The sequence below is a fragment of the Corvus moneduloides genome, chromosome 11 (genome assembly GCF_009650955.1).
Source record: "Corvus moneduloides isolate bCorMon1 chromosome 11, bCorMon1.pri, whole genome shotgun sequence".
In the NCBI taxonomy this organism is placed as follows: Eukaryota; Metazoa; Chordata; class Aves; order Passeriformes; family Corvidae; genus Corvus; species Corvus moneduloides.
The window spans coordinates 20658564-20681111 of record NC_045486.1 but is presented as its reverse complement, the minus strand read 5'-3'; the positions used below and the strand labels follow the sequence as shown (position 1 = coordinate 20681111).

The 22548-nt window shown below is 49.2% G+C and overlaps 1 protein-coding gene and 1 long non-coding RNA gene across 4 annotated transcripts in view; both read right to left on the bottom strand.

Moving 5' to 3' along the window:
- FBLN2 (fibulin 2) overlaps nucleotides 1-6119 on the bottom strand; it is a 95221-nt gene extending 89102 nt beyond the window's left edge. Inside the window, exon 1 of one of the 3 annotated variants that reach the window (XM_032120769.1) lies at nucleotides 5986-6119. The gene's annotated coding sequence lies outside the window, so the exon portion shown is untranslated. Of the gene's footprint in view, nucleotides 1-4988; nucleotides 5083-5508; nucleotides 5576-5985 lie in introns of those variants that run through there. The other 2 variants (XM_032120770.1, XM_032120771.1) reach the window with 2 other exon arrangements.
- A 7360-nt stretch (nucleotides 6120-13479) lies between these two features.
- Nucleotides 13480-21681, bottom strand: LOC116449641. The gene is made up of 4 exons (XR_004242479.1): nucleotides 20497-21681; nucleotides 20081-20236; nucleotides 17363-17509; nucleotides 13480-16777 (listed from the first exon to the last, which is right to left on the bottom strand). It is a non-coding gene; the product is annotated as an uncharacterized LOC116449641 (long non-coding RNA).
- Between the last annotated feature and the right edge of the window lie 867 nt (nucleotides 21682-22548).

The following is a 22548-nucleotide window of genomic DNA, read 5'->3' as shown; positions in this document are numbered from 1 at the left end:
TCAAAACTAAAATCTGGCAGCCTGTTCTCATGCAAAATCCTTCACAAGTGATACATTTGTGGAGGACAGCTGGAATAAATCCATGACATTTAATGACATACTAAAAGCAAACCTTGAACAAACAACTTTAAATCATTTGAAATACTACTGTGAATAGATGAAACCTTGCAGCGCTCACATGTTTCTAAACAGCGGAGTTTAATTATTTTAAAAAATCATTTTCAGAAGCATTTTTTTCCCCATTCCAGACATATATTTAAAGTAGCACTCTCCTGTGAAAAGGTTTCACTCCAGAGTTTTAAATGTATTCTCTCATTCTGATCTGATTCATGACACCAGCAAAAGAGCTTTTCCAGCTTTCACCCTAATGTTTTTTATATGTAACCTCGCCTCCAAAGCCCAGGCACAGCACAGCAAAGCAACAGTGCTAGAAGCTGTTTCTATGAAACACTTCAAATGTGATTGTCACAGAAACTCAGACAACAAATTGCCTTGTAATTTAAACAGGAATTTAGATCCCACAGGCATCCCCTAAACCTCTGTCCGTGCATATCCAGTATCATCCTCAATGGCTCACAAATGTTCAGGCAGAAGAACAGGTCTGTCCTCCATGGGTGAAAGAGCTGTTCAATAGGAACCTCACAGATGCCCTGAAGGATTCCAGCTGGCCCCACCAGCGACCTGTGGAATTTGCCAGAAGGAACAGCGATGAGCTGGGGGACAGGTACCAACCTGAGATGATTTAGGACAGCACAAACAGAGTGTAAGGGGCACATCTTAAGCTGCTCCTGGCCAAATGGCCCAGCTCTCATTAAGTGAAGCCTGGGGGACACGCAGACGGTGTCTCCTGGCCGTGGCTACGGCAGGAGTTGGCTAAGGACCAGCAGCTGGCTGGTAGTCCCCTACCACACATCTGGCAGCAGGGACAGAGGGAACATTCACTGTGCTAGTGCAGACTCAGCTAATTTAAGTCAAAAACAAAGCTGGTTTGAGCTAACCTGGCTGGATTTGCAGTGAGGTGGATTAAGAACACCCATAAGACCCCTTCTGCCAGCTCTGGTGGGGATATAATCTTTGCTGGTTGTATTTTCTATTTCCAAAATGTCATGTATGCCTGCCCCAGGAATTGTTTTCTCTCTCTCCCTCCACCACCAGTCTAGACAAAACTGCATTAAGATCTTTTCTTGACTTACGTGTACAGGTGTAAGGGGTTAGCAGTTACTAAAAGGTTTTGTGGATACAGGAAAAAATGAGCTCCTTGTCTCCAAGGTATTCTCAGCGAATAGAGTCAGGAGCAAAAACTAGAACTAAACTAAAAGAAGTTTCATGCCAAGGATCACAAGAAAAAAAAAAATGAAGAAAAAAAAGCAATTCCTACCAAAATAGGCAGAAAGTCTGTGAGGAGTGGAAGGGCACTTCCTGAGCCCTCATGGCACACAGAGGAGCGTGTGGGGTGCTCGCTGGTGGCTGTTCCTGTGGGGTGCCCCGAGCCCAGCCCCAGCCCAGCCGCTGCCCGAGCAGCTGTGCCACGCCGCGCTTCCCACGCTCCCTCCAGCTCCGCATTCCTGGCACCGGGCAGGCGCTCCCTGCCTGCCTCCATTCATAAAAAGGAGACCATGCTGAGGAAAGCCACAGGCTCCACTGCACCCAGGCAGAAATGGCAGTGACATCCCCGCTCCAGCAGTGGCTTCCCCGGCCGGCCCGACGCGGTGAGCCGCGAGGTCCCATCTGGATGGGGAAGGCAGTGCATCAGTGACAGGGCTTAAACAACTCCCTGCCTCTGGATCCAAGCCACAGAGCTCATTAGCAAACAGGACAGACAGGAATGTACGTCTGCCTTAATGCAAACCAAGAGGTGTAATTAACATGGCTTAATTTCCATGAATAATACGTCAGGTTTGTAACACACAATAATGAAAACGTAACTCGAAGGGTCTGGTCTTGCTCTGGTCATGTTGAGCAGCAGGAGGAGGAGTGGCCAGGCCACAAGCGAGCTGCATTTCTTCATACCTAAGTGGGACATGTTTGCTTCGACAGTTTGATTTCCAACAAAAAGACCACAATAACATAAGCAGGAGAAAACAAAGCACTTTTTGGAAAGCCCCTTTCCAAGTCTCTTTTGTTTAACTCCTGATCTATATGAACATGGAATTGGAAAGGACTTCTTGGGATATTAAATACAGGCCCCTGTTATTAAAGGCAACATGTCACTTCCAGCAGAAAGAAAGGTTAATGTTATGCCAATGAGCTGGAAGGAAATCCAAATTTCAAATGCAAGAGAATGGGGGGAAAAGCTAAACAAAAGTGAATGCATGAGCCCATATCATGAGATCAGAGCCTTATTCTAAACACATGAGCTGGTGGCACATCGAAGAGGAGATAAGAGGCACAATAATTAAGAGTCAGGGTTCTTTCTGTCACTAGGGATCTGCATACAACTAAGAAAAACACCTCAGCACGCTCAGCCCTGGGACAGAGGAGGAAGGGGAGCTCCCAGGGCACTGTGAGGCCACCTGAGATCACAGTGGCCCCAAGATCAAAGGCTCATGGAAGAGGCAGCCAGGTCCCAGCCAGCAGCACTCTGGTTTCTCCTGCTGAACAGCCAGAAGGCAGCCACAGGAAAGCATGTGCCCACTGCAAGTCTTTCAGCAACCCCCAAAAATCTCTGGAGAATGTAAGAGACACCTTCTGGTTTTGCCAGAAGCAGTTAAATCCCACCTTGTACCCACAAACTGCGGGAAGAAACTCCCAGGCATGGAAACATTTCCAAAGAACAGTTTGAAAGAGAAGACCAACCCTGTAAACACTTGTCATCTCCCTGGATTAAGGAGAGAAGCAGCAGAGAGAGGCATGGTTGGCAGGAAGCTTGGTTTGGTTCACATGGGATGCAAAATCTGAGGGATGGTGGGGAGGGACAGCCAAGGTCCCTCCCACACCCAGCAGTCTCCATGCAGCCTGTGAGAACTCAGTCACCCGACACTACAGCAATGAGAGCAACAGGAGCTCACAAAAAAGTCACAAAATCATGGAATGAAAGCAGCCCGGAGAAGGGCTGTAACTGCTCTGCTCCTGCAGATCCAGAGGAAGGGACATCCGCAGTGCTGGAGGGGCTCTGGCAGCATGGAAACCCCAGCAGTGTCCCCTCCTGTCACTGAGGAACTGTCCAGCAGCCTCCATCCCAGCCGGGGACAGCCCTGCAGAGGATGCCATGGATGCCATTTCCTCCCTGCGCTGCTGCTCCGTGGCAATCCACCCCTGAGCCCCAAGAACCTGACCGGGGTGCTGCTCACACACATGCAGGAGTAAAGCTACACTCAGCAGCGCTCTGGTCAGGCCTCCTGTGAGCTCACAAGCCTCTTGCAGTGGGCCAGCTGATCCTCAGCCACACTCACCCCCAGCCCCCAGAGATGGGGCTTGCTGTAGCTCTCCCACGAGCGCACGCCAGAGCGGGACAGAAAGGGCTTTGTTTGGAATGTCATCTTTAATGCCACCAAGCACTGTGGGACTCTCTGCCCATCACCACCTCCCAAAGGCCACCTACGCTCAGCACACAAAGCTGCAGAACACCATTTCTTCCAGCTTCAAGCAGATCAGCTAAATTTAGAAGTGTCTAATAGCACATGATCACCTCATGCGACTGGAAAGGTATAAAATGGATGGACAGACAGATGGACAGGAAGAGAGATCTCTTCAATTACAAAAACTGATTTAAACTAAAAGAAAACCAGTTTTCCTAGTATTTATATACAGTGCAAGGCTACTGTTTACTTATTATTTTTCCCACTTGCAGAGTAGCTTGCTGCAGTCCCACAGAAGTGGAATCCCCGAGGATTCCACTTCCAGGGCTGAAGAGCTCCATGGCTTTGCCATCAGTTTCTTGTCTTTAGTGGAGAAGTTAAAGCTCCAGCCACTACACTAAACTCAATAAATCCTGCTCAGAGCGTTGCCTTCGTGACAGAATACATTGATGCAATTAAAATAACATGGCTCTCCAAGAGTAACGCAGCACTGGGAAAGCTTTGCCAACAAAGCAATGCCAATTAAGAGTGTGATTTTTGGATGATATTTTTAGGCCAACATCAGCCCTATTAATGTGGGTAGAACTGTCTTCAAAGTGATTTTGAAGGTCCAGCTGACTCCACTTGGGAAAAGAACCAGTTAAAAGACTGGGTTTTGGCCTCTATAGCCTCCATTCTGTCATTAGGGGAAAATCTTTCATAATAAAACTAATTTCATCCATTCCACTAGTAAGGGTGGTTTGTGTCCAAAATCTTCTCAGATAATTTTATGCCCATTAACTGTATACCATGAGCTGTAGTTTTTGTTGTTAAATGCCATGAGTTACAAGTAAAGCCACATTTATGGGATGCGCCCATAGCCTCCGCTTGCAACTGAAAGGACCAGGATGCCTAAAGCAAAGATGTGTCCTGAGGAGGAGCAGGAAAGGAGAGAACTCAGGCGCTGATAGTCTGTCAGAAAACCACACACACTCCCAACACCGCCCCTCTACTCATCGCCCGCGGGTGCAAAGAAGCCAAACTCGGTGCTGATATAACCTGGCAATAACAGCAACCTTCCCTTCCAAAGAAAACCAAGGGTTTACAGAGAAAACTCGGTACCAGTGGGGCACACGCGAGCTCAAAGGCCCTTCCTGCAGGTGTTACACAGCCCGTGTGCCCAAACCCTCCTCCCCTGACCTCGCTCCCCGCGGGCGGCTCAGCTCGGGGCGACCGACAGGCTCCTGCACCAGCGCTTGAGCGACAAGGGAAGAGATAAGTGAGGGGAGGCGTGGGGGCAGAGAACCGGCTGCCTTTCGCTCAGCCCTGAACACACCGAGTGATTCTGTGCCGGGAGCTCGATTTCTCCACTGATCCCACAAGCCTGGTCCCCCAAACTTCCCCAGCACATCCCTCCCCGGTGCCCCCGACCCTCCCCGGCACAGCGCCAGCTCCATTTAAACGCTGCTCGCTCCAGAAATCCGAGCATACCAGCAAAGGCAGGCAGAGAGCGCTTTTCTTAGCTGTGCCATATACTTTCCCCTCTTCCTTTCGAACTTCCCATTGGTTTTCGCTCGGCTCACGGGAGGCGAGCAAGCCTGCCCGACTCGGTGAACGCGTTTATGGAACAATCTCGGCAGCTCTCCCCCCAACGCCAAATGACATTTGCTTTGCAAACACTCCCACCGCCCCGCGGGCTGCTCTCGCCTCCACCCAGGGACTTGTTTTCAATAAAGCAACAGCTCTGAAACATCCACAGCAACTTTTTTTCCTTTGACAATTTGCCACTTTCAAACTAACAGAAAAAAATAAAAAAGGAGAAAGAAGAGGAACAGCGCAAGGAAATACCCGCGTATTTGTCCCGGTAGCCGCGAGAGGGCTTTGAGTCGAGGGGCTGCAGCGGGCTCCGCTCCGCCGGCTCCGGGAGCGGCCCGGGACCCTGGGCCGGGGCTCCGCGGGGCACAGCGGGGCCGTGCCCGGGGCTCCGCGCCCGCGCTGCCGCCGCACTTACCGGGCCGCCGCCGCCGCGCTGCTCCGCTCCGCTCCGCGGGGAAGGGGCCGCGGGACCCCGGGAGCCGGAGGGAGGGGCCGGAAAGCTGCGGCGGGGCCGAGCGGCGGCGGGGGGTTTGTCCAACCTGACACCGGCCGGGCGGACGGGCGGGGAGCCCCGGCGCCCCGGGCGGGCGGCGGAGCGCGGCCGGACACGCCGGGACAAGGAGATGGGCTGTGTGGGGAGGCTCACGGGGAGCGGAGCTGCCCGCAGACGGGCTCCTGGGGACCGCAGCTACAAAGACAAAAGGAAAAGCCGGGGGTGAGAGGTGAGCGCCGCGCCTGCCCTGGGGCCGGGGGGCCTCGCCTCCGGCTCTGCCCAGGTTAACCCCGCTCTGTCGACCAAAGGTGGCTTCGAATTTGTGCTACAAGAAGGGCTTTTCAAAATTCATTTTTGTCCCGCAGATGCTCACTGAGATCTGAGGAGCCCCAAACTCACCTCGCCCTCAGGGAAGCATTTGGTGATCGGATCCCGATCTGTTCAGCGAGAGCGTTCGGCTGTCGTATGACAATAGCGGCTGTTTATAGAAACCCATCCTGGGATAAATTAGAGACAAGTCCCTGGGACGAACGAGGTCCCTGCAACAAACACTATGTCATCGGGAAAACATCCCTCCTCGGAGGGTCTCAGGAAGAACCGGGTGTGCTCCGTGCCAGACAGGGGCTGCGCTTGTGAGCTCAGGGGGCTCGGTCAGAGGGAGCCTCTTGCCCTGCATCGGGAGCTCTGGGACATCTCTCTGGGCATCAGGCTCGGCTTCCCCCTGCATTTCTGTCCCTTCAGGACAAGCTGTTTCCAGCCTGACTGTGAGGCCAGCCCCGAAGCTCTGTCCCTGGGGCAGGCAGCACTGAGACACGCAGCTGGGATGTTTCTACACTGCAGAGCTCCTCCATCTTCTTAGGCATTTGGTTATGGGAAGAAGAGAGCTTGTTTGATGCTCACTGGAGCTATTGGCAGGACAGTTCTGCCCAAGCCTGCAGGGAAGAGCAGCAGGAGCGTGGCAGTGTCCCACCAAGGCCCCCCGTCCAGCCCGCAGCTGCACAGCTCTGCGGCACCAGCCCTGGCCCGGGCCATGGGGACAGCTGCAAACAGCTGCTGGAGGCACCAGAGCATCCATGGCCTGCCTGCCAGCTTTGCCGTTCCCAACAACCAAGGGATGCAGCAGAATCTGCTGCTGCAATCAGAGGTGGTAGCTCCCTACAGTGCTTGGTCACCTTCCTCCTTCTTCTCTTCCTCACTGCAAACTCAGCCTGGCCCAGTGTAGGGCACTGAAAATGCAATATTGTGAAAAAACTTTGGAGCTGGCCCTGGCTCTCAACTCCCATTCACAAGGAAGACTGCACAGACAAAATGTGCATACAATTAGGGGAAAGTAGCAGGGTAAGAGTTTCCATTTCTGAAATGTGGTATCCTGTCTCCAACACAGCCAGTGCTTGGGAAAGTGGGACTGTCTTATTGTGTGATGCTGCAGTGGATGTGGGAAGGGTCCTGCCGATTGCTGCTGGGCTCCCCGAGGGATGGACCAACTACACAGAATCATTGTGTAACTTTAGCCAGAGAGAAAAAGGCTATTTACTTTGTAAGCAAACAGTCAACCCTCCCAAAGTGTTCCTACACAGTCTTGAATTTCATCTGGAGAAAAAAATGAAAGCATAGGAAGACCAGAGGACTCTGATTTCTCTCTACCTCTGTGGAGGTGACCCTGTGGTTTGACCCTTGAGGTTTGTTGGAGCACCTTAGCAGGGGAGAGGTGTGGGGAAGTCGTGTGCAGGGTCTCTGTCTTGGCCTTGCTTTCACTCAATTTATCCAAGTAAAAAAAATAAAAAACTCTGTCTCTGAGCCGTATTTTTAACAACCTGAGATCACTTAAAATATTTATCTTTGACTTCAAGTGATACTGAATAACTAATACCTCCAGGATTTAATGCAGTGAGGGTAAATGGAAATATCCATCATTTCTGAATGAAAGAAAACTGACAGCATTGTCTGGGGACTGGAAGGATACGGCAGGTCGTGTGAATCCACACAAAGACAGGGCAGCCATGCTCATGGGTGGGATAGCACATGCCCACCCAGGGACTAGCTTTGGAAAGCAAAACTCTTTGGAAGTCTGACTTCGGGAGAAAAGTTTGGACTTGAATTCAGCCCTTTTTTGCATCTCCAACACTCCTGAAGCTCTGAGCTCTGCACTGTGCACCAAAGGGGAGAGGGTAGCACTGCCTCCTTCCAAGAGACAGGCAGGGAACCAGAGCACAGAGAAACCTCTGGACATGGGGTGGTTAATCCTTGACCCACTTAGAAACAACTTATTTTCCAAATAAAAGCCCCATAGAAGAGGAACCAAACCAGGAGAAAACCAGGAGAAGGAAGATGTGCCATTTTAAAATTCCAGAGCTGAGATTAAAAAAAAAAAAGTCTCTAGGGATTCCTAAACAACAATTTCCTAATTGCAGACCAGTGGGAACAACACCACCAGTGTCCTCTGTCCCTGTAAATTGTAGGAACTCTTTTGCCACATCTCTTCCATGACTCTCCCTTCCACGTAGCTCTAGCATTCCCACTTTAAAGTGGTGCTGCTCTGGTTGAACAGCCATGGAGCAGAGCAGACTCAGACTGAAATATTTGTTTGCGTGTCCTCATCCAACCACAGTTTTTCAGAATTTGGGAAGATGTCACAAAGCAACAGAAAACAATGCCTCCTTGGCCAAAGTCAGAGCACTCCACAGCACGCCTTTCAGTGCAGTGTATGGTTGAGAAACATAAGAAATGCACAGCTCACACAGGAAAAGCCTTCAGCAGATGTTGCTGCTTTAAAAAACCAGAGAGTCACTATTCTAGCACATTTCCTACAAGAGGAAATAGACTAGCTCAATCCAAACAAATCAGTCACAGTCTACATCGACTCTGAGCCCATGGAGAAAAGCTCACACCATTCTGGGGATTTCTGATCACCAGGACTTGTAAAGGTTTGCTGGGACCTGCACAGCAGAACTTGTAAAGGGAAAAGTCAAAGCAGCAGCTCACAGGAGAAGATTCCTGCAGTGTGAGAATCACCCACTCGAGCAGTTTAGGAGGCATCTCCCTTTCCTTATCATCAGCCAATTTTTCTGCAGGTGTTTGGTCACATTCACTCTCTGCTATACCCATTGAGTGCCCTAGGAGGAAATAAGGTGGTACATGTAAAACAGAGTAAAGCCTAATTCTTCAAGCCAGCAGCAAGTGTGCCTGACAGTGACTTGCCATTAATTTAATGTACTCGCAAGGCAAGAGCACTTACAAGCAGCATTTGATAAAGTATTCTTTCAGATTCTGGCATTTTACTGCCAGTGCCTGAGAAATGTACCCAAATCTAACATCAAAAGGCTTTTCAAGGGAAATAGCAGGAAAATTATCTTTATCTTGGAACCTGATTTGAAACTGCTCCTGGTTCTCAAACTTCTTCACCACTAGTAATTGATGGAATTCAGCACTCTGATGGCAGCAAATGTCACCTCAATGAGGAGCCTTCAGATGGCAAAGGCTGCAAAGACAGCCAGGGCGAGCCGTCCATCTACCCCATGGCTGCAGAAACAGCCCCTCTGCCAGCGCTGGTTACCTTCCCTTTTGTCACAGGTAAAGCTCCCAAGAAACCCAAACCAAGCATGTCAGACACACTTTAGCTTGGACTGATTTCCAAATGTGCCGCAGAGGCTCAGATCTGACACAGGTGTGCAGGGAGCAGGCAGAGTGGTGTTTTTCCCCAGTCACCCCTGCTGGTATCTCCCGTTTCCTCCTGGCCATCCCAGTTCCTCTCACTGGAACCCTTGTACCTGAACATTTTGAGAGTGGGGAAGTTAAAGATGCAACTGAAACAACGAGTTTCTTCTTACTGTTTTCCCTTTTGAAACTGGTCAGTATTGACCTTGAAAGTTTTCAAAGAACAGATGAAGTTCTAGTTCTTTCTGTGGTGGATGAGCTGACTAATGCAGACTGTCAAAATCTACTTTAGATTTGTTGCAGCACGTTACATGCAGGTTGTAAACAAAACAAATATCCAAGATAAGAGTGACGGCCAGCAGGCTGCATCCCGTGAAGCCGCCCTCAGAGTCATGATCTGCATTATGATTCTGAAACACGCTGCTAATTTAGGAAGGATCAAGTATTGAAAAGCCATTTCAGCAGAACTTCACAAACATTTAAGGTTGCCAGCCAGGACCCAGAGCCCACGGGCTCTTTCTGTGTGGGCTCTTCTCGTGTGGTTTTTTGCACCCACGTCCAGCTCTGCTCCTCAGCAGGATCCTCTGAGGGTGCAGAGATCTGGGTATGGCAGGGGTATGGCAGGGGGTGGGACACAGGAGAGACTCCAGTGGGAAAGCCAGAGGGGATACAGAGAGGAGGACGACAGCAAGCAGGGGGAAGTCTAGAAATTTGTAAAGGTGTCCTTCTGGGCCTGGATATTCCCACCTAGATTCCAGCTGCAAGTTCACCTCCCCTGTAACACGCTCCATTACCCACCCAAAATGAGTAGATTGTGTTTTCATCCCTGAAGGGAGATATGATTTCCATCTGCTATTTCTGCATTTCACTGCACGGGAAGTCTCATCTCCCAAGCTCTGCTTTGCTGTCTGGAGTTACCTGCTGCCTCTGCCCACTCACTGAGCTACCAGAGAATTGCCACAAACAGCAGCCCTTCAAAACCACTCGAATCATAAACAGGACTAGCTCTGTCTCATCTCCAGTGCTCACAAACACAGAGGGAAACACTGCTTGAGCCTCCCACAGTTCCCTGCTGTCCAGCAGGATCTCAGATCCCAGCAGCACCTCACATCACTCTGTTAACAGAGACTGGTGCTTTGCCTCATCCACTCCAACACTGGGCACTGCTCCATCCTCACACACACGAGTCTGTCCTGAGCAGCAGCTGAGTGTGAGGGGCCTGCTGTAAGCCCAGCCAGGTGACACACGGGACAAAGGAGGGACTGTCACTGCTGCTGAGAGGCTTCCAGCTCAGCCCACACAGGCAGAGACCTGCTGCCAATGAGTGTGGGTCGATGGCAAGCTGGAAGGTACAGCAAGGTCCCATTTGACAAAGGAGTGCATAAACCCTTATAATTACTCGTCACAGATCATTGTTTTCCTCTGGTGAATGGCTTGAATAAAAACGTTTGCACTGAGGCCAAGAATGCAGGGTCTGAGCCCAAGTAACATCCTGCAATGGTAATAAATACCTACTACACAAATAAACCACCAGAATGCCTGTTTCCCCAGATGTCACAAAGTCACCCCATGCACAAGCTGCTCTTTGATGCTGCCTTCTATCCCAGCCACAGGCTCACAGTGCCTCTTCCACAAGAAAACCAGTGTTCTGTTAAAATAAACCAATTGGGACAGAAACTAAAGCACTGTTACTGAATATGCAGTTATTGTCATTGCTACTGCATCACTTCTTCTGAAATGCAGATGATCCAAAGCAGAAAGTAAAACTGTGTTTTGACTGCTGTGGAAAACGGGTGACAGTCACCAAGTGCTGGCAGAGCTGCTCTCTGCTCCAGCCAGAATTAGAGGCCTCACATTAGAGGCTTTGCAAATTGGGTAAGGTGTGCAGCTAATAAAAACTTGAACCAGCCTGGAAAACTGATGATTAAATCTTGGAAAGCTGAAGGCCATGTGAGCTGGTTAGTTCTGACTTCTGCCGTGATGGGTCTCTAACAACATGTGAAAGTTATCATCTCACGAGGCAAACATCGCTGTTGTTGGGCAGCACAGACACGCAGCCAGCCAAGTTCTGAACAAAGCCAGCTCAGGAGCCCCACAGGGACTATTTGGACATCTCATCCTGCACAAATATACCCAGTTCACACAAAATCATCTCAGTTCAAAGTTAAAAACGACTCCTAATGTGACCTGCTCTGGAAAACCCCACTGCGATGTTTCGTTTTCTTTTTTTCCACTGTAGCTGAAACTGCACCATTGGGGCTGGATCCATGCAGTAGGCATCCACATCCAGCACACACTTCCTTGCTGAATTTATGGATGCTGCTGTGCAGGAAAATAACAGGGCTGTAATACTATACAGCCCTGACTCGTTCATGCTCAAAGCCCAGCCCATGATTGCCTTGGACATGGCTCCCATCACCACTGAGGGGAATAGCTGACCCTATGAAACGCCCCTTTCACAGCTGTCTCCAGTTTCCCTCGTGAAATTTGGCTGGATGTTTACTTTGAGATTCAGAACACACATGTAAACTGTTTAGGGATATTCCTATATCCCTGCTTCTCGTTAAAAATGCCAGAGAGAATGAAAAATGTGGCCCATTAGTGTTATAACCATCAGAAGGAAAAAAAATAAATAAATAGAAAAAGCCCCTGCAGTGAGGGTCTGGCCTGCAACAGCCCAGTCTGTTTCCCCAGCACGCTGCAGTTTCTGGGGAAGTGCTGCTCTGAAGAGGTTTTCAGGCAGCAGTGGGCAGATCCCTGCTGCCCACAGGTCCCACTCCGGTGGTCTCCAGCGTAAGCTGTGAACATCTCTGGGACAAAGAGAGGGTCATAGAGGAAATTGTGTTTGTTTATTGTTGGGTTTTTGTTGTCCTTAAGGTGAGATCTGGAAACTGGGATTACCAAAGCCCTGTGGTAGCTGCCCATCAGGACAGACCCACTTCCTTGTGCCACCTCAGGCTCTTGTGGAACAGTTCCACGCGGCCCCGTGTCCTCACACAGGGGTGAGGAGGATGCTGGAGTCACAGCTGAGCCCTGTGCAAACACTGCTCTCAGAGAAGGAAGGGGCATCTCATTTTACCCAAATTTAACCCAAGGAGGAGAGAGGACTGCAAGGCTGCCGAGGGCCCTGATGGCAATGGGGACCCCTCAGGGGGCTCCCCGTGCAGGAGGCTCTTCCTCCCACCCCAGCACCTCTGGGGCAGCCGTGTGGGGTCTGGGCTCCCCGGGGCACACCTGGGTGAGCCAGGGTGCCCTCGAGAAGTGCCTTGGCTCAGGGTAGGGGAGCAGGAACAATTAATGAAGGGAGAAGCCACCTCAGGAGGGAGGAATTTCTGCCCAGATCTCATGAGCCTCTCACCACGGGGCAGCTCCAGGCATGGAGAAGGGGACAAGGCAGGGCACAGCCTCCTGAGATGGAGGAATTGTATTTCCAGCACCTGCTGTATAAAGTAAGAGCAGTGGGAGAGCATGGCCTGGCTGGGGCAGGCGCTGGCGGGTTCCGCTCAGCCCCTCGGGGAGGCTGCGGCACCGCTGGGCTCAGGGAGCACAGAAAGGTTAAAATACCACAGGGCTGTGAGGAAAGAAGTGTCAGAAACAGCCCACTGACATCCAGGAGAGAGGAGGGGCGAGGAAGGTGTTGTATGTTTTTGTTCCTGACCATCTCTGTTTTAATCAGCAATAAATTAAACTGGTTTTCCCCCAAACTGCAACGCTAACGCTTCTGTGACAGATCAGCACCACTCCCAGGGAAACTGGAAAAGACAACGAGTATTTCTCCCTTCAGCATGATCCACATAAAGTAGCACAAAACATAGTTACGAATTACTTCCTGGTGACATTTGTGATGAGAGTGGCCACAGCTCCTCACGGTCCCAGCTGAAGCCGTGCCAGGGCCAGCACCCTCCATCCCAGCGAGGGGATGCCCTCCAGGTGTGGGGAAATCCCTTCTCTACCTTACAAGGGAGCTCTGATGTTCAATCAGTGCTTGGGACCAGCTTGGAGACCCTCTGGAGCCAAGGAAAGGCACATTCCCATCCCCGCGCCCAGGAACTGGTTTGCAGTAAGAAGCGTTCCTGTGGAACTTCCACAGTCTCCACAGGAGGCTCAGAAGGGCTACATTTAACCTTGCTGTTAGTTAAGAATTTTTATATTTTTTTATTTTAATGAGATTTATCTGTGTGCAAAGCACTTTGCAGAAAGAGTGTGTGGGTTTGAGGAGTGGGAGAGAGCTGTGAATAGATTCAAGTCCTTCAGCAATTACCAACAGTCTGCTCAAGATGTAAATTCATCCTTCTAGCTCTGAGATCTTTGGAATGTGTGGAGACCTGAGCTGATACTGGCTTTTTTTTATTTTGTGTAGACCTTTATCTTCAAATAATAAACCAACACTTTGCCTTATGCAAGGCACTGAAGAGGGAGCAAAAATATCCCATATCACCTACATTCTTGTTATGTGGCATCAACACAGCATTTAATAAAAAGCATCTTGATATAATAATAAAGTTTGTTTTCCAAACAAAACTGTTGTTTGCCTAGAGTAATGTAAATTTGCAGTTCTCCTTTACACTTCACAGACGACGAGAGAAAAAGATTTTAGGATCTCCCCAAAGGAGAGATTTAATTGTAAAACAAAGCACTAAGGATGACATTTAGCTGAGGCTGTAAAGGCTACATTAATTAAAAAAGACTAAAACATATGGTGCACTTCATGAGGCTGGTTAATATGAGCTCCCAAACGGAACCTTTCTGGTGCGTGAGAAGAAACAGGAAAATGCAGCTACTCTCCTCTATCTCAAACCATAAAAAAAGCCTTTGCTGTAGTCCTGATGAAGCAGGAATGACACTCCCATCTCAATTCACTTATTCTGGAGGAGAGGGATTTCCTTTCACCTGCTAAGCAAGATATGAGCAACTGCTGTGATCTATGAATGCATTTACAGTATGATATGAGGGAAGGAAGTTGTCATTAGTGGCCTGTAATGAATGGCCTGTCAGCTGATGCCAGCTCAGGATAGTGCCACATTTCTGGGAGAAGTGTCTGATAAGCAACACTTACGTCACCCTTGGAGCACCCTCCCTAATCCCCAGTGCAGGGTCATATTTCAGTGATTAGAGGAGCACTGTGGACCACAAGGAACCCTTTGGAGCAGGCCCTCCACAGGCACTGAGCTGGAGATGTTGCAATGTGGTCGAATCCCAAAACAGCAGAGATAGAAACAAAACAAACACAGACCACAACAACAACTTGTGTAATCAGATCATACAGAGAAGCTGGGAGCCAAGTCCCTGGCTGGTGCTAACCAGCACAGCTCTTTCTACACTCAATTTCTCCATTTTGGGTTCAGTTATCTTTATTTCACAGCTTTAAAGCTCTACCTTACCACTTCAACATACAGAAAGTCTCTAAACACTGGGCTACCAGCCTGAAACCGTGTTTTGTGAAAATCTCTGCTCAGTTGAAACCCACAAAAGTCTTTTCCAAACATTTCCATCTTCTGCTGCTGTGGGTGCACACAACTTGGCCGGGTGTAGGGTCTGTTTCTGACAGTGTGTCCGTGCTGCTGTCCAGTTCGGCCCTCCAGCTGAGACGGCACCAGCAGCTGAACTGAATCTGATGGGTGTTCACAGCTTTTTGCCTTTCAGGAAGATAGTCCAAAAGGAAACCAAGGAAAAGGGTGTCTGTTTTCTTTCTGCTCCCTGAAAGGGTGGTCAGAAAAATCAGGGTATCAGCAAAAGGCAAAAATACATATATATGACAAGAAAATCAGGTAAGCAAACACATCTGACCGCCCTTGAGCCAAACATTATTTAGCACCCTCAGCTTCCTCCTATAACCCAGGCATGTGATAAATTGGAGAATCACAGAATGTCTGGGGTTGGAAGAGACCTTAAAGCCTGTCTGTTGGCCCCAAACTCACAATTCAGTCACTTAATCACAAACAGCAGCACCCACGAGCCTGTGCTGCCGTAGCCATGCTCGGTGCAAGGGCAGCCTCTCTGCAGGCAGAGGGGCTGCTCCACCCCACACAAACACTCAAAGCAGCACGTTCAAAGGGAAGGAGAGGAATTTTGGCACATTTTCCCAGGAGGGAAGCCTGAAGCTTGTAGCCCTCTGCCAGCAGTATGTATAGGACATAATTTGCCCAACTGAATTATGTCACTGGTGGAGAAAGGTGGGCTGACCTTTCAGACCTGCAAAGCAATAAATGTCAGCTCCAGCAGCACTAGAGAGCAAGTGAATTGCAACGAGCAGCCCAAACCATTCACAAAGGAAGGAAAATTCTCCCTGAGTTACACCTTTACTGAAAAACAATAGCAAGCTCATTAGTTCTGGTGGTTTGTTTCTCTTTTCTTTTTTTCCTTCTCCTGTACAAGTAACATGGGAACAGAAGAAAGAGGGTAATTTCTCTGGTACTGAAGTGCTTTCTGACTGCAACTATTTCAGGATTCCCCAAACCCAACATTTGCAGTTTGATCCCATGAGAAAAATGTGGTTTGCATTTTTAGGAAAAAAACCCCTCCGATCAATTTGTGCAGATTTGTATATAAATGGCTTTCATGCTCAGCATCCATCACGATGGCAAGTCTGGTTTGTGACTCCCAACTGTCCGTGGTCTCCAGCAATCACAGCAGCCTCTCAGTATTCTCTCAAGTTGGGTTTGCTTCCTTTGCGTGAGCTCAAGGTCAAAATATGTTCTCTTCTAGCAGAGAAGATGTGATTTACATACGGGGAAACAGCGTGAGAAATATCAATATCTGCATTTTAAACATGATTTCAGGATGTCTGTCGTGGTTCATTCATCTGCTTTTTGGCTCTTCCACGCATTTAGTTCACTTTTATTTGACTGCACAAGCATATGGGTCTCATTAGCTTAATGACGCGCTTATTCATCCTTCATCCTTGCTGGCACTTCTTAGCTGCAGGACGGGGGTGTCAGGTGAACTGTGCTGGTACTCAGAATTACCCACGTCATAGCTAACCTGACTGGCAGCTCCTTGATCCCAAGGAAATTGTGGGTGATGATCATCTTTGTTTTACTGTTTCCAGGTCAGATGTGGAACCTGCCCGCCAGGCAGAGGCTTTGCAGAGGGAAGCGTTTCTTGGAGGTGACTCAGGACTCCAGGTTTTCATGTTCTGGGTGGGTTGTGTCGGCTCCAATGAGGGACACACAAACAAACATCCCTCCTGCTGGGTGAGACCACAGGTCCTGCTCCAGCAACGGGACAAAACCCAGAGGGGAGGGAGGAGCAGCCTCCCCAGGTGCTGGGAGTCCCCAGCTTCACACAGGCACCACATGGGCTGCTCGCTGCCCCAGGGACACTGGGGTGTCACAGATGCTTCCCTGGAGCCCCGGGCAGCCGCCAGGGCAGTTCCTCTGTAGGTCCCATGGCTGCCTCTAGCTTTGGTTTAAGCTCCGTGACGGTTTTCCCTTCAAGTCTCTGCAGGTTCCCTCGTCCCCTCAGTGAGTTCCACAGGACCGTGCCTCTGATAGTGACAGAATAGCAGATATTTTACCTCTTCCCTGAAGGAAAAAAGCTACAGAAAGAGAGATACACAAAATCATTAAATGACTAAGCCAGCTCCTGGGACACATTAAAAACCGTGTGCTTAGATATGTTCAACAGCCTTGGAGCCCGCAGAGAGAAGGTGGGAAAGGAAGAAGTGCTGCTTGGAACAGCTATTGAGGAAACGAAGCAGCTGTCTTTGCTGAGGAAGTTCTGCCACAGCCATGTAGCACTCCAGCCTGAGCCCACAAGCCCAGGAAATACGTGGGTAATTCACCACCACCGAGGCAGAGAGTCATAAAGTATCCTGAGCTGGAAGGGACACACAGTGAATGCCCAGTCCAACTCCTGGCCCTGCACAGGACCCCCAAGATTCCCACCACGTGCCTGAGAGCATTGTCCAGACTCTCCTTGAACCGTGGCAGGCTCGGTAGCCTGGGTGGTGTGCCAAGCCTTGCAGGCACAACCACAGACCTGTGCGGTATTTGCAGGAGCACTCCGAGCAGATCTCCTTTTTCACTCAAATCCAACTGATAAAAACAATAAAGCAGCTTTGACCTTCCATGTAAATTGTTTACTTTACTGCTTCCATTGCTGTTTGTGTTTCTCCTCTCACCTCTCGTGCAGCCTGGGTGATGATGGACCCAGAGGCAGGGCCCTTCCAGCACCATCCTGCACCGCCCGGTGCCCGCTGTCCTGCTGCTGCCTGACACCTGGCTGTGGCTGCTGTCACAGGCTTCTTCTTCTTCCTCAGAGCAAATCCCTGTGGTGGAAACAACTTGGAAGCATTAACACCCACCTGACATGCCAGAGATAAGAAAATTGTTGAAAACTGCAGCAACCGAATTTCCTGGCTCATCAAGGGGTGCTGAACAGCCTTCCCCCCCACCTTCAGATTTCACACTGAAGTCTCTCACTTTATCTTTCTGTGGCTCCATTGCTGCTGACAAGCTTTAACTGTGCAGCAGGTTGTAGTGATGGAGAGTTGGTTCAAAAGCTCCACAAACCCCCTGCCACTGGGGCTTTCTAGCTTTTCACCTGCCCTCATTGTGCCTCCCAAATTCCACCTGGTAAGCCACCAAAATTATCTTCTGATCTAAAGTCTGCTTTGTACATGATACACGAGAGCATCATTTCCATAAAGAACAACTTCGCAGCATAAAGAGAAATAACACATGAGAAGGATTAAATAGAAAATTGGTTGTGTTTCAAGAAATCAGTGCCATGACAAAGAGCCATCAGCTCCCGAAAGCAGAGATCCTGTTTCCTTTCAGATTTCTGCATACAGCCAGCAGGGTTATCTATAATAAGTAATTCCACTAAAATATATTAAAGAAAAAAAAAAGAAAAAAGAGAAAAAGCACTCTCCAAACTAAAGTCTTCTGCATGCAAGGGCAAATGAAGATGATAAGTTTTTACAGCAAAATTCACTCTGCTGCAGCAGGAATGTCCCTGGGGCCCAGGGATTACATGGCTTATCCAACCTGTCCTACTCCTCACTCCCTCCTGCTTCTGCATCTCCCACACCAGAGGCTCCACCAGCGCTCAGGGTGCTCCAGCTCACTGGAGTCTGCAGTCCCATGGGAACTGGGGGATGCTCAGAGACCCATTTCCATTTAGCTCAGGCAGACAAAGCAGAATTCTGAGCACTTCCTCACAGGGATGGCTGGGTTTGCATCCATCACTGGTTCCATCCTAAGCAGATCCCAAAGGCAGAAGCCTCCACTTTTCCAGAGGCCCCATGGGAAGACAGGCAGCTCCTGGCAGGCCACGTGTGCTGCAGACCTCCAGCCTCCCGGGCATTGCAGGTCATCTTCAGCTGATTTCCCCTCATTGCATACATGGCCCTTGCGATTTTTGTTGCCCTCCATGTCCATCTAGGGCTGTAATTAAATAGGTATCTACCTGCAAAGCATCTAAAAACTGCAAAAAGCCATGAAATATTACACAGTGCTGGCAGTGGGAACCCATGCTGAGCTCAGAGCAGCCTCTCCCTGGGGTCCCTTCTTCTGTCATTTACCAATTCCACGCTCCCTCTTAATAGACGACCTTAAAATGCAGGGGATAGCTTCACCCATCCAGGAGAATAACTGAATAAAGCAGTTGGTTGCTGACATGCTCCCAACTCCTCTCAGCTCTGAAGTGTTATGCACAGCTATCAGTTTCACAGGGGACACGAGCAGTAAAGCAGTGGGTAGCATCATTACGGACCAACATCGCGAAGAAAGGAAACGAGGCTCTCTTGACATTCTGTTTGTGCTTCTGGCGTGGCAGTAACAAAGGCAGTGAAAGTGCCAGGGCAGCTCTAAGCCCAGAAAAGAGGAGAATCTCACTGGAATGGCAGCAACTAAAAACCAGAGGTAATGACTCTGCATTCCCAATGCCCTCAGTGCTGCAGCTGCGTTCTCTGCAAACTCGGGCTCGCAGGCGAAGCTAGAAGTGGTTTTAGTTAGAGATGGAATGCCAAAAAGAGCATTACATTGGTCTGCTGTGACAAGAGGGGATCCTGCCTGGGAGTGAGGCAATGTGAGCACTAGCAATGAGATATTGCAGTTGGGGGCTGGTAAAACCTGCACATGTACAGTCCGCAGTGAGAAACAGGAACCTGTGTGAGCACAGCCCGGCTGCCCTGCACCAGCAGCCCCACCTGGGGTCCCTCCCTCCCCTCCTGTGCTGGAGCTGCCTGGCCAAGGGCGTTTGACATCAGACTTTAACCTGAGCAAGCTGTTCTGTATCTCTTTAACGGACTACAGCCCAATATTAGGAAATGTTCCCTTAATATCTGGAGAATTAATGATGCATGAGTAATGCAGCAGCCTGATCCAAGAAATGTTCCAGTATACTCTCGTATTATCAAGTTTTTCCAAACACCTTATTTCACGGATACCCACAGCATATTGGAAATGGCTGGTGCCCATCTGAGCAAGCAGTGGCTGTGACTGGAGCAGCTGAGGCCGTCCCAGTCCCTGCCAGGCTCACCCGGAGCACACACACTCACTCCTGGGAGGCTTCTGAAACTCACTCACACAAGTTATCTGCATTGATTTAGAATTTGCAACGAAACTTTTCCCAGAGAGCTGTCCACAGGCACATCGACAGCGTCTCTGCAGCAGCATCCCCAGGCACCAGCTGCCTGCTCAGTACAGCCCTGCCTGGGAATTTCCAGCCCTGCTTGCTTCTGCTCTGTCAAACCACAGGATTCCTTTTAACCCTCCTCCTAATCAGAGTTTCTCAGACTTGAAGGGGTTTTGGAACTCAAAAGATCATACGGGGTTACTTAATGAGTTGCATGTTTTGTCTTGCTTCTGCTGAGTTTTGGTAAGATGACACTCACCAGTCTGCCTCACTTGCAGTGTCTGTCAGCTGGGTACCCTCCCCGAGGTGTTGATGTGGTTGTGGTACAGTGCAGGCAGCTTCCAGACAGCTGCAGGATTCTCACCAGAAGGATGGCAGCAGGTATTTGAATTCTAGGGTCTGATGTGCTTTCTTGCTGAATTAACCAGAAAAGAAGAGCCATTACTTGCCAGGAGTCAGCACACAGGCAGCCAATGACTGAACACTCCCCAGTTCATCTGCACCTCCCTTTCCCTTCACAACCATTACTGTGGTGCCAGTAATTACTGACATTCTGTGCTGAGGACACCAGCAGTCACTGTATGAGTTTGTATGGGTATTTCCAAAATAATGGGTAAATTCGGGCCTTTTCAGAAGTATTTGTGATTTTCTAAGAAGTTTTCATGCAATACTTACCCTGCACTTCCCAGCCATGGTGGTGGAAGACACAAAGCTGGGGCTGCACAGCACCTGATTCCACAGGGCCCACTGTGCACAGAGCCTTTGGTTCAGCTCCAAACTCCTGTCAGTGACTGCTTTTTCCCAGTGCAGTTCCAGCTGGACACTGGGAAGCTGGCCTGGTGGAGTTTGACAATGCCCTGGAAATCCATGGGAAATGATAATGTATGCGCAGTTCACAGGGGGCATTTTTCCTTTTTTTAATTTATTGCTAAGACTACAAACCCAAATCTGGGATCAGAAGGGCAAGCTGGATTTCTTCCTGGACATACCTTCGCTGTAAAGATCTGTAGAAAAACCTCCCTCAGCCCTTCTGCCTAATGAAATCCATCCTAAGCTCTGTCTCCTGAAGCTCTTGGGGGTGAATTGTTGGGAGGGAGGAGAAGACAGGGCAAGGGCAGGGCAACCACCATGGACTGTACACCTTCAGAAACTAGGCAGGGCTTTGAATAAACCTAAATATTTATAATACATGGGGGTTTTTTTCAGCAATGGAAACCAGAAACTATTTCACATGAAAATTCACGTGATTATTAGAATTGCAGCATCATGGTTAGATTATCCACAGTTATTTAGAATGACTGGATAAAAGGCAAAAGCTTTAACAGAGCAAAACCAAAGGCTTTGTTTGGTTCTCTCATTCCCCTGCTTTAGCCCCAGTCTCACTTTCCAGCCTCTGCACCACTCCCCAAGGATTTTATCTTGGAGGCTGATCTGAACTTTTTGGTTTTTCTCTAATTCTACCCAAGTCCCTATAGTAAGTCTCTCAGACATTTATCACCCTGAGCCTCAACCCTCTCTTCTCAACCCTTTCCAGGCTTTTAATGTATAAAATCCTCTTTCAAGCCCTTGCTGCTTAACAAAGGTAAATGCTGTGGCTCTGCTACCACCCACCAGATCCAACTGCCAGGCTGTCAGAGCAGTAAATACGCAAATATTTTGCTTGGCAGTCCTGGCTGCAGTAAGAACATTGTTTTGTAAACTGGATTTAATGCCCAGAGAAGTGAGTTCCTGTTTATAATGGAATACACGGTATACAGGAATGTATGCTCAGATTTCTGTACCTGTTATGGAAAGAAAATTGCTATAAAAACCCATAAAAGTATTAAATCAATATATGAGCTGGAAGCACTGCTCCTGTAAGATGAGGGACAGGCTGGTAGCTGCAGTTTGAATATATACATGTGAAAATCACACCTCATTTTATTCATAACTAAGGAGATGAGATTATCTGAATAGATCCCTGAAGTACAAAACAAAATTACCCTTTTTTTACTGTAAGACAAAGATGACAAGTCAGTAAACAGTTGGATTTTAAAGAGCTGTGCCAAAAAAATGCTGAAGCTGCTGTTGTACCCTTGACAAACAGACACAACCATGTCAACATTTCCCATAAATCCTTATGTGGTGTGAAAAATAAATGTGGTTTATCCTGCTCCTGGAGAGCTACAGAGAAAATTGCTCCATCTCCATCCCAGAGCAGCTCGCCATGCTGTTGTGCAATGGAAAGACATTCCAGCACCCTGTAAACTTGAGACTGGATTTCACAAATGCTGGGGCCTTCCTTCATGGGTAATGCTGCTGTTGTGCAAGAAAGAGCACAGTTTGCTGCAGTCAGAGCCTTGCTGGCTGCACAGCCCAGAGGCCTTTGCACAGGAGAGATGTGGTGCAGTGTTTGTCCTATCACACACACTCCCACCCCCTTTCACCCTTCACTTGTGGGGTGAGGAGGAATTCCTGGCAGACTGGCTGGGAGGGACCCCACTGTGGGGACACGGATGATCGCGCTGCTCCCCACGTCCGTCCGTCCATCCTGGGCAGCCAGAGGTGCCCCCTTTCACAGCCCTCCACATCTGTCCCCAGTGTCCTGCTCCTGGTCCAGCTCCTGCTGGAACTGAGGCTCAAGGGCACAGTCCTCCCCTCACCCCACTGCTGTAAGGGTATTTTGTGCCTCACTGCAAACACCAGTGGGGTTTAGGCAGCAGTGGCCTTCTTGTCTATACTTTGCTG